Source organism: Triticum dicoccoides, chromosome 5A (genome assembly GCF_002162155.2).
Source record: "Triticum dicoccoides isolate Atlit2015 ecotype Zavitan chromosome 5A, WEW_v2.0, whole genome shotgun sequence".
Lineage (NCBI taxonomy): Eukaryota > Viridiplantae > Streptophyta > Magnoliopsida > Poales > Poaceae > Triticum > Triticum dicoccoides.
In genome coordinates this window covers 35,491,969-35,503,075 of record NC_041388.1, presented here as the reverse complement: position 1 = coordinate 35,503,075, position 11,107 = coordinate 35,491,969, and the positions used below count along the sequence as shown (strand labels likewise).

The 11,107-nt window shown below is 47.3% G+C and overlaps 1 long non-coding RNA gene across 1 annotated transcript; it reads left to right on the top strand.

The window, feature by feature from the left end:
• The first annotated feature begins 961 nt into the window (after positions 1-961).
• Positions 962-2,294, top strand: LOC119296893. Its single transcript, XR_005145438.1, has 3 exons — positions 962-1,197; positions 1,382-2,014; positions 2,108-2,294. It is a non-coding gene; the product is annotated as an uncharacterized LOC119296893 (long non-coding RNA).
• Positions 2,295-11,107: the final 8,813 nt, after the last annotated feature.

Genomic DNA, 11,107 nt, shown 5'->3' with positions numbered 1-11,107 from the left:
GGCGGCGCACGCGCGGGATCTCAAGAAGGAGATGCGAGAGCTCGAGGAGGATGCACGGGAGCTCAAGGAGGAGACGCGAGAGCTCGAGGAGGATGCACGGGAGCTCAAGGAGGACAAGCAGGAGCTCCTGGTCCACCGGATGGTGCCGGGAAGTTCTGGCGACGCCGCAGGTAATCGCGGCGGGAGGAGATCGCGGCGACACAGGATTGGGTGGCGGCGAAGCAGGTACTTGGCGACGACGGCGACAACGCAGGTACGCGGCGACGGCAGCAGGTCACTTCCTGGTGGGCGACGAATCGCGCAGCTGGGCGGCGCCGGCCCCTGGCGACACGCGCGGGACGGCGGAGGAAGAAGGCGATGGCAGAGGGACTTGTTTGAGATGGTTTTGAAACTATGAGGTCTTTTTTGCAAAATTACCAGTGAACTACGCGTGCGACATGTTTTTCGGGATGGAGGGAGTATATTGCTAGTATCAAGGTTCATTTTAGGAAAAAAAATATATAACGGCTGTTAGAGAAGAAGCACAAAACAGGCACGGGATGGACAGCAGCTAGGACGCGTACGGATTTCCTGAGCTAAAACACTTATGACCGTCGGATTTGTCTGCATCGGACGGCCAAGGGATCAAGCTGCCTGCTCCAGTTGGAGCCACTCTCGCGGATTGCTGACCTGGCAACTTATCGCCGTCGGATTTACCTGGATCGAACGGCCGTGCCAGTTCCTCCCGCGGATGGCGGTGGCTTTCTCCGAGCCACGCTTCTATAAATTCCGCCTACCTCTCGCTCTTAGGGTGTGTTTGGTTGAGGTCACCAAGTAGAATGTAATGGGTCGATTCCGTTCCGGAGGCCCGTTCCAGTGTTTGGTTCGTCCAAGGGAGAGGAACCCACCGATTCCAGGGAACGGCATATTCCCCCTTTATGCCGAACCGAGTGATTCCTCGAAATCGGGCGGACCACGCGGAACGGCTCGGTCGCTCGCATGTCTCCGTCTCTCGTCTCTCCCTCACATCTGGCAGGCACCGGGAGGCAGCGCCGGAAGGAGGCGAGCAGCGGCAAGCAGGAAAAGGCAGCGGTGGATCGATTCCAAGTCGTGCTCCTAGCCTCACCGCCGGCAGGCAGCAACAAGCGCCGGCGTCCCCTCCCCTTCTCGTCGGACCCGTCTAGGTCCAGCGACGGTGGCGGCCATCTATGGTAGCCTGTAGGTCCTCTCTCTCCTGCCGCCGTCGGACCCCGCACCATGGAGCTGCTGCTTTCTCTTGCGTGCGTCGTGCTCGTGGCCGGCCCTTGCTGCTCGTGGCCTGCACTTGCTGCTGCTACTGTGCCGTGCTGCTATACTGTTGTTGCTTGCTGTGCTCCCTCTGAATTTCATATTTTGTGTGCAGAATGCAGATGACAGAAAACGTGATGAAGTTTTGAGGCAAAGTGTTGCTGATGGTTGGTTAGTACTACAAGATCATCCGCTCTACACTGATACTAGCTGCTTGGATCTGGACACTTGTTTTGGGCATATAACCATCATTTATAGAATTCAAAGAATTGTTCTATCGATTATTTTTGTGCCACTATATATGTGTCTTGTTCGTGTTTGATGCCAAAGTTCAATATATTGTACATAATCACAAAAACACAAGTGGAGAGATGAATAAGTCCATTCCATTCCATTTATGAAACCAAACACCAAAATGTAACTATTCCATTCCTTTAAATTGCCCCTACCAAACACAAGAACGGAACCGACCCATTCTAGTGGAATGGAACCATGCCATTTCATTCCACTTCGTTTCCCAAGCAAACACACCTTTAGATGCCTCACTTCCACAACCGACCCGGGTGAGGGACAAGTCGAGAAGAAAAAAGATGGGAGCGGGTGAGGGCGAGGAGGTGCCGCCGCTCCCTTTGGTGGCCCAGGCTCCTGCGACCACCGGTCAGCTCTTCGTGTGCCCTTGGCCTGGTTGCCACGAGATCACGGAGAACGCCTCGGATGCCTACATCCGCACTCACCGGAAGGCCCACCGGTGAGCCGCATTCCGTTTGCCTTGATTTTTTCGGTCGATATGCATCTCAGCGCGGTTCTGATTCCTGGCCCTTTCTTCTCTACCTTCGTTTAGGCTGCAGTGAAGCGGATACCGCAGAGAAGAATAAGCTGAAACAGAGGGCGGAGGACCGCGCCAAGGGCGAGCAGGCCCGCCGCAGGCGCGAGGCCAGGGCCCAGGCGAAGGTGAAGGACAAGGATCTTAACCCCGGTAAGCGCGGCAAGGGCGGCAAAGGCGGCCGCAACGGGAAGGTCAAGGCCAACGGCGCCGGAGGCCGCAACGGCGGAAACGGCGGGGCCGGTGGCCGCGGCGGCGGCGGGAACTTCAACCAGTGGGCGGGGCGTGGCGGTGGCCGCGGCGGGAACGGCGGCGCCGGGCGCGGCGGCGGCGGCAACTTCAACCAGTGGGCGGGGCGGGGCGGTGGCCGCGGCGGGAACGGCGGGGCCGGGCGCGGCGGCAACTTCCACGGCCGCGGGCGCGGCGGGTGAAACTGAACAGGTACTGAACCGAGTCCGTCGTGTTTTTGTCTCACCCGTTGTGTTTGATCCTCCTCTGGTTGATTGATTTCTCCTCGTCTCACTTCGCAGGGTGCGGGAGGCTGCTCCGAGTCGAAGTACAGATCGAAGTGAAATGGTATCGGCGACAAGTAAATGATCCTGTCAGTGGAGTTTAGTTCCTTTGTTAGAATTGATCGTGTCTGGGTCTTTGTTAGTAGTGTTTTCACCTGTCGTGGTCAATCGCAGCAGTCAAATGTAAGGTGCTGGGTCGGGTCTTTGTTACTAGTGTTTTTCCCGTCCTGGATTGCCATTTGCCTGGAAGTGCTGGCCTCATCACAGTTAATAGAATTGCAGAAGTCATCTATCGTATCCCTGCTGTTCCTTTCATTTTGTTATGTCTGTTCCATTGTATCTCTGCTGTTCCTCAGTATGCTTTTGCATCGTCTATGCCGTTTGCATGCTGTAGTCGATGTGACCGAAATCAGTCTGTTGGTGATATGTTTGTCTGCTTGACTGTATCTCGTCCGCTCAACTGTAGCCAGTATGACTTGAATGATCTTCTCATTGCTTTGTTCCAACTGTTTACTGAACTTTTGTTCTTGCTTGTGCTAATTTTGTTCCCGCATGATCCAGTTACTACTGTTTAGATGGCTCCGTTAAATCATCCTATGCATGCATATAAGGAATTCTGTCTAGTTGGTAGGATTATGTCGTTCTTGTTCTGTTTGAAACGTGTGTGTGTTTGATGTTTGATCAGGCACAGGCATGGATGTTCCAAACTCACTGAAATGATCATTTCGTTCATGTTCTGTAGTACTAAACTGAGTTTGCATAGGATCATGTGATGGTCTTGATCTGCATGACCTTTGTGTGCCTCAGTTTGCATATTCTATGTTTTGCACCATGGACCATGCAGTGCAAATGTCATACATGATCAAGCTAACTGAAATTCTTTGAAATTCCCCTTTCGGTTTTGACTCGAGTCATGAGTCATAATTTTGTTTCTGCTATGTCAAGATGTAAACTGGATGTCATGATTTGATCTGCTGTTTCTTTATATACTTCAGTTTGTTATTGTCACTGCTGTGTTACCTGTGTACATGATTGATCCACTTCATATGCTTGTTTTGACTCATAAACTTTACCTCACTTAGATTCCATTGTATGATAGAAGTATCTTGCTGCTCGGCTATGTTTATGTATTTCATCAATGATTCCTGGTAGTTTCTGTCAACTTAGTTTCTGCTAGTTCCTGCTAGCTTCAGTATTTCATCAGTGGTAGTTTGTTTCCTAGAGTTGTGTCTGATTAATCAGTTTTTGAGAGTTTGTTGCCGGGCTAAGTTTCAGCATACTAGCTAGTTTCCTTGAAAATGCAAATGCAACTGGTTTCAACTTACTTGCTGATCAAGCTGTTTTCTAGAGTTGTGTCTGACCATTGTGTGCATAATTGATCAACTGCATGTTTTGTTTCTGCACGGTGGATCATGCAGGAGGAATGTTCGGTTTCTACTCGTGAACTGACCACTGTTAAATTCCAGCTTATGACTCAAATGTTGGTAGCTGGGGTAAGTTTCAGGATTTTATCAGTAGTTCCTCTTGGTTTTCTTCAAGTTACTATTTAGTTTGTTTCCTAGATTTGTGTCTCATCAAGCAGTTTTCGGGATATTGTTCCTGGGGTTAGTTACTTTCTGTTGGTTGCGGAGCTAAGTTTCAGCATGTCTTGGCACTGGCACCGTGGCATGGATGCCACAGACACACTGCCGTGATTATTTTGTTCTTGTCATGTTAAGATGCATTACTCCCTCAAATCCAAATTAATTGGCGTTGCCTATCCAAATTAATTGACGCTGCCTTAGTACTTGGATGGGAGCGAGTACCATTTTAGCCCTACGAAACGCATGACCTTTGTGTACCTCAGTTTGTTCTGGTCATCCTTAACATCTGCATATTATGTGTTTCCCACCATGGGTCATTCAGCGCAAGTGCCATACATGGTCAAGCTAACTGAAATTCTTTGATATTTCCCTTTGGATGTCATGATTTGATCTTGCTGTTTGTGTGCTTCAGTTTGGTATATGGTCACCGCTGCGTACATGATTGATCAACTTCATATGCTTGTTTTGACTCATGAACTTTACCTCACTTTACATTCCATTGCAGAGTATGACAGAAATATCATTTGCTGCTCGGCTATGTTTCAGTATTTCATCAATGGTTCTTGCTAGTTTCTGTCAAGTTCCTGCTAGGTGCTAGCTTCAGTATTTCATCAGTGGTAGTTTGTTTCCTAGAGTTGTGTCTGATTATTCAGTTTTTGAGAGTTGGTTGCTGGGCTAAGTTTCAGCATACTAGGTAGTTTCCTTGAAAATGCAAATGCAATAGTTTCAACTTACTTGCTGATCAAGCTGTTTTCTAGAGTTGTGCAAATACAACTTGCAGTTTCTGTAATAGTCTGCACCGATAAAGGTCTCATGATGATTTTTAGCCAGTAATCTCACTCGCTTTCATGTGTTTTTTGAGACAAGGAAAGAAACTCCATAGGAAAATGTTCAGATTACATGCATGTATTCTAGAGATTTCTGCTTACACTGAATGCATGTGTTTGTCTTGCTTGTGCTAATTTGTTCCTGCATGCGTCAGCTAGTGTTTAAGATGTCTCCGTTTATTTCCAACTTTTATTCTGAATCTTGCCATGTCGGTGCATGCATGGGAATGCGGTTCAGTCGCTACTCTGTACCAAAATATAAGACGTTTTTGTAGTTTAAGTTGAACTACAAAAAATGTCTTATATTTTGGTATAAATGAGTAAGATTCTGTTTGAAGTTTGAACGGCAATGTGTGTTTGATAAGGCATAGGCACGGATGCCCGAAACTTGCTGCAACGATAGTTCTGTTTTGTCCTGTTAAGATCTAGTACTACACCGAGTTGCTGCAACGATAGTTTTGTTTTGTCCTGTTAAGATCTAGTACTACACCGAGTTTGCAGATAATCCTGTTGTTTGTAAAGAATTTTAAGAAATTCTTTTTGAATAATCTATGATGATCCTTTGCCAGATGATCGACAGCGCAGATGATCTTGTGATGGTTTGACATGCAGGATCTTTGTGCACTTCAGTTTGTTCTCATAATCATTGCCATCTGCATATTTCTGTGTTTTGCTTGCACCATGGATTATGCAGCGCAAATGTCACACAGACACAGAGGATCAAGCTAATTGAAAATATTTGATATTCCCCTGTTGGTTTTGTCTCCTGAACTTACGGTGATCATCTTGCTTGTGCTGTTAAGATGTAGACTGGATGATCATGTGATGATTTGATCTGCACTTTTCTTTGTGTACTTCAGTTTGTTACGAGCACCACTGTGTACAGGATTTGTCAACTATCTTTGTGTATGATTAAGCAGATTCCTAGAGTTTGTTGCTGGTCTAAGTTTCAACATTTTATTAGTGGTTCCTGCTAGTTTCATCCAGGGACTAGGTACTTTTGTTTCCTAGAGTTGTGTCGAATTAAGCAGTTTTCCTAGAGTTGCGCAAATGCAACTTAAGGTTAGTCAGGTTGTGTAGAATTCTGCCCAGATAAATTTTTCATCATGCATGGTCTTTATTTATTCTGCAACCTCGCTCTCTCACATGTACTCGTATGTGTTTTTGGAGACAAGGAGCCGATGTGCAGAGAAACATGTTTGCATTTTGCTAATATATCATGTTTTGCATTTTGCTTCTATATCATGTTTAGTTCAACAACAGGAATCTGCCCCTCTTCTCCTAGTTTCCCAACATCACAGGGTTACCGTGATAGCACTATCTAGGAGATCTATCCCTCCAATTGACAATACACTAGATTACTATTAGATACATCCATTTCTGCGACGAGTAATTCTGAACAGAGGGAGTAGATCCACACGTACTCATCAGTCAGTCCTCAACTCATTAGTTGATCCCCTGTAGCCCAGTTGATCCCCTGTAGCCCTGCTGATCAATCATCAGTCCTCACCTCGTAGCTGGAGGAGGTCCTCGATGATCGAGGCATACAGACAGCGATGAACCAGCTCGCCCGAAATCCAACGCTTCTGCTAGCAGCTGCGAATCTGTTTCAAACGCCACCCGCAACATTCCCAAATCAGCTAGCTGTAATAGAAATAGATTCCTTGTGTCCAGCCGCAGCATAAAGGAAAAAATCCATTTTACTACCCTGAATAAAGTGGGTGGTTCACTTTACCCCCGATCTATTTTTCGGCTTCTTTTACCCCCCAAACAAACCAAAACCGGACAAAACACCCCCAGGTTGGTTTGTCTCCACCCGCTGCTGATGTGGCACTAGTCAACGGCGGTTTTGATCTGGGTGGGCCCCCTAGTCAGGTCTCTCTCTCTCTCTCTCTCTCTCTCTTCGGGCCCGATCCGTCGCTGCCCGAACGAGCTCGCCCTGGTCGCCGCACCCCGCTCGGCCTCGCATCGCCCTCGGTGTTGGCTCTGCCGTCGTCCGCCCCGTCATAGCTCCGGCCACGCGCCTGTGCCACCCAGCCTCCTCCCCGAGCTTGCGCCGTCGTCCCCGTCCGCCCCCGCGCGTTACTCGCGCCGTCGTCCCCGGCCACCGGCCGGCTCCGACCACCCCCGCTCTGCCCTCGCGCGCGCCGCCCCGTCTCCTCCGCGAGCTTGCGCCATCGTCCCCGTCCGTCCCCGCGCGTTGCTCGCGCCGTCATCTCCGGCCGCCCACCGCTCTGCAGTTGGCTGCGCCCGTGTCGCCGTGCCTGGCCGCGCCCGGCCTCCCCCGCTCAGCGCGCTGGCTCTGCACGCCCCGGCGCCGGCCCAGCCCCTTGCCGACTCCACGCGCACCGGCCCCCGCCACTATGGCCGGCTGCTATTGCAGTAGGGGCCCGCCCCTTTTTCTTCTAGGGTTTTTATCAGTTTTGCCATTAGAAATTTCAACTGCTCAAAAATGCCATCGCTTCATTAGACACATGCTCAAAAATGCCACTAAACACCATTATTGTGATCTCAAATCTCTTTTGCCATGTTATAATGACATAAATACCTATGAACCAACATGCCAGCTCTCCCTCTATCTCACTACAATAAAGTATGGGGCCCACTTGATCCCAACAGCGTTCTTATTTTTCTATAAAATTATTAGATGGTTACTCCTGACAAGTGGGGCCACACATATCATTGTGAGATAGAGAGAACTGACATGTGGCTCTAGGCTTATTTTTGTCATAGAACATGGTCAACGGGTTTGACGTAAAAATAACAATGTCTAATGGCATTTTTGAGCAAACATCTAACAAAACGCTGGCATTTTTGAGATATCTAATGGTATTTTTGAGCAAGCATCTCACGAATTGATGGCATTTTTTGAGCAGTTGTAACTTCTAATGGCAAAACTGAGTAGTGGGACACAACTAGTGGCATAAATGATAAAAACCCTTTCTTCTATTTCTTTGATTTTTTTTTAAAAACTACGAGTGGGACCCACCTGCAGGTCAAATACCACCTTTGACCTTGTTCACGTCACCATCCGGTCTGGGTAAACCACTTAGGGTGTTTTTTTGTCCGGTATGAGATTGTTTAGGGGGTAAAGGAACCGAAAAATAGATCAGCGGCTAATGTGAACCACCCACTTTATTCAGGGTAGTAAAATGGACTTTTTTCCAGCATAAAGCACCGAGCCATGGCTATCTCTAGCAAGTAGCAACCACACCCGACCCCAGCCCCGCATCCGCATGGATAATGCCAGGAGTGAAAGCCCCATCGACATTGATTTTTACCAAATCATCAGGTGGCGCCGTCCACTGAATATTTCTTTTCTTTTCCTTATTCCTGAATATTTCATCAGCATATTCAAGTGTGTAAGTTTTTGTACGCCGTACCAGCTCAGCCGTCGAGACAGGGAGTTCACCTTCCCAGATTTTATTCCGGTTCTGCCAACAGTGCCACCAGAGTGTGAATATTTCAATTCTCTGCTCATACGTAATGGCCCAGAGGACGTCTACAACTTCATGTGCTGAACCAACTTCCTCTAGTCTCGTACGTACACCCTCAAGCTGGAGCATTCTCCATACCTCCTTGATTGCTTTACACTTGACAAAAAGATGAGCACCATCTTTACACAGAAAAAAGCACAGTTTATCGGCGCCGTCCAGTTTGACGCCTCGTAGAGCTGCTGTCTACAGAAAACAAAAATCCCTTTCTAACTGCTCTACGAAATATATTATCCAAACTAGAAGTAAAAAACTGACATGACTCATTTTAAAAAACATATTTCACTCATTTAAAATAATCGCTTATTTCAAAATTTCGATCTTGCTCATTGCAAACACTGCTTTTACTCATGTAAAAAAACTATTTTTGCTTAATTCAGAAAAACAATTTCACTAATTTAAAGAAAATGATTTCACTTACTAATTTTATTTCACCCATTACAAATTCATTCCAAAACTGATTTAATCATTCAAAAAACTCTAATTAGTGAAATTGATTTAGTGAAAAGTGTAGCAAAATATTGAATTTTAATGTGTTTACAATCTATCCAAGAATGATCTTGTTCTAAAGGTCTTGATGCGATGAGTTCAAATATATAAAAAATTCCAAAAAAGGTGATTCAGTTTTAAACATACGTACCATCTAAATTATGAAAAGGAAACTAAAGCGATGGATTCTGAGAGGAAGTAAAGTGGATTTTGAGATGAAACTAGAGCGAGAGAGAGAGAGAGAGAGAGAGAGAGAGAGAGAGAGAGAGAGACGCATATGCATGGCGCAAAGTGGATTGCAGACTGATATGATAAGTACGAATGCACCGTACTATATTAATGCGAACGGCATAGTCTATATGTATAAGGTGAAGCATAGTTTGCATGCGCTCGAATCTCCAGCATAACCAACGACGAATGCATGCACCCGAACTCCCGTGCATGGGAGAAAGTCTTTTCTCACTCAGCCGGTAGCTCACAGTTCACTCTGTAGCCATCATCACCCCTTCTCTCTCATCCACCCAGCCCCGAAACCCCCTGCTACAAGAATACTGTCTAGCGAAGACCTCGCTTGGATCATCCTGGGCGGCCTTGCAGTCAAGGCAAGGCTTGGCTATGCGATCGACTGTGCGATCCGCTACATCCGATGCCGTGAGGCCAAGAAGCGCGCGGTAGACGTCGAGATGGGAGTCTGCGGGGAGATGCTATCACGGGCGGCCATTGTTGCGGCCATGCGTCGGGCTGGCGTCGGCAAGACCAAGCCGAAGCAACGAGTATCCCGGCGCCGATGCCTGTGGATCCGGAGAGTGCACCGCCGCCGCCTTCTTCGCTGACGTCCTCCACGGGTGCGCCGGAGGCATATGCTTACCCGGCATCCTCCACGGGTGTGCCGGAGCCACCTGCTTCGCTGGTGTCCTTCACCGGTGACGAGATCATGGAGGTTGCCCGCTCTAGCACTCGTTGAAACCCAAAATATTTGCCACCCCCTAAATACTGATGATTTACGTTTCGTCCCCTAGTGATTTTCAGCTAGCTCCGCCGCTGTGTGACGTAGCGAGTGGTCATAATAAGGCCAGGCAGGGATGCAAGAAGGAATGCCTGATTTTCCCTATTGATTCATCAATCAATTATTTGTCAGCTTGTTCCAGGATTCACCCTCTCAACTATTCCAGCCACATCACAAATATGTCACTGCCAATCTCAGTGACCTGATGTCATGTACTTTGACCGGACTCGAGAACAACGGATTTTATCGCCGGTAAAGGCTAAAAAAAGATCCCGCATATCTCCATCTCGCTCAATAAAAGGAGCCGTCCGCTGCACAAAATGTACAACACAGGTCAAACACTGCACAGTACACACACATTCGTGAGAGCCGAGAGGAGGCTAGCTATCGGACGCGGAGTTTCTACATCCAGGAGCAAATGCTCCTTGTATGAACAGTAAAAACAAATAAATTCGAAAATAATACATAAAATTCCGAATTTCTTTTGTGGCATACTTTCACAAATGTTTGTTGTGCATGAAATTTTTTATCGCAAAATTAGATTGGTGGAAGGCGAAAAAAAATCGATGCTCTGAAAATGCTACTTACAAAAGCATTTTGGAGCTTTTATTTTGTTTTTTTTGCACGTCTTCCACCAATGTGATTTCACGATGAAAATTTTCTTACACAAGAAACATTTGTGAAAGTATGTCGTAAAATAATTTCAGAATTTTTTCTGTTTTCTATTTTACTGTTCACTAGCTATCCTTTTACTGCATGTCAAGTGTGTGTTCTGAGCTTCACTCACATTTTTGTGTGCCTGCGAGGAAATTATGCACCCCATTGCATTGCTAAAGATGGTATGCACTCTCCGTGGTTTCCCCTGCCATGAGACGAGATCATCACATCACATGCTAGCTCCTGCTCCTATTTGTGCACGGCTCTGGCTCGACACGTCGATCGTAGTGGGCGCCCACGTGGCATCGCTTTGCTCGGTGCCTCAGCATGCTCTTAAACAGCTTCACGCGATGATAAAGGCGATTCATAGCCTGTTCCATACACACTCCTGCAACTATCATCGCTCGCATAGCCCATCGGAGTACCGGAGTAGGGAAGCATCTCAATCGA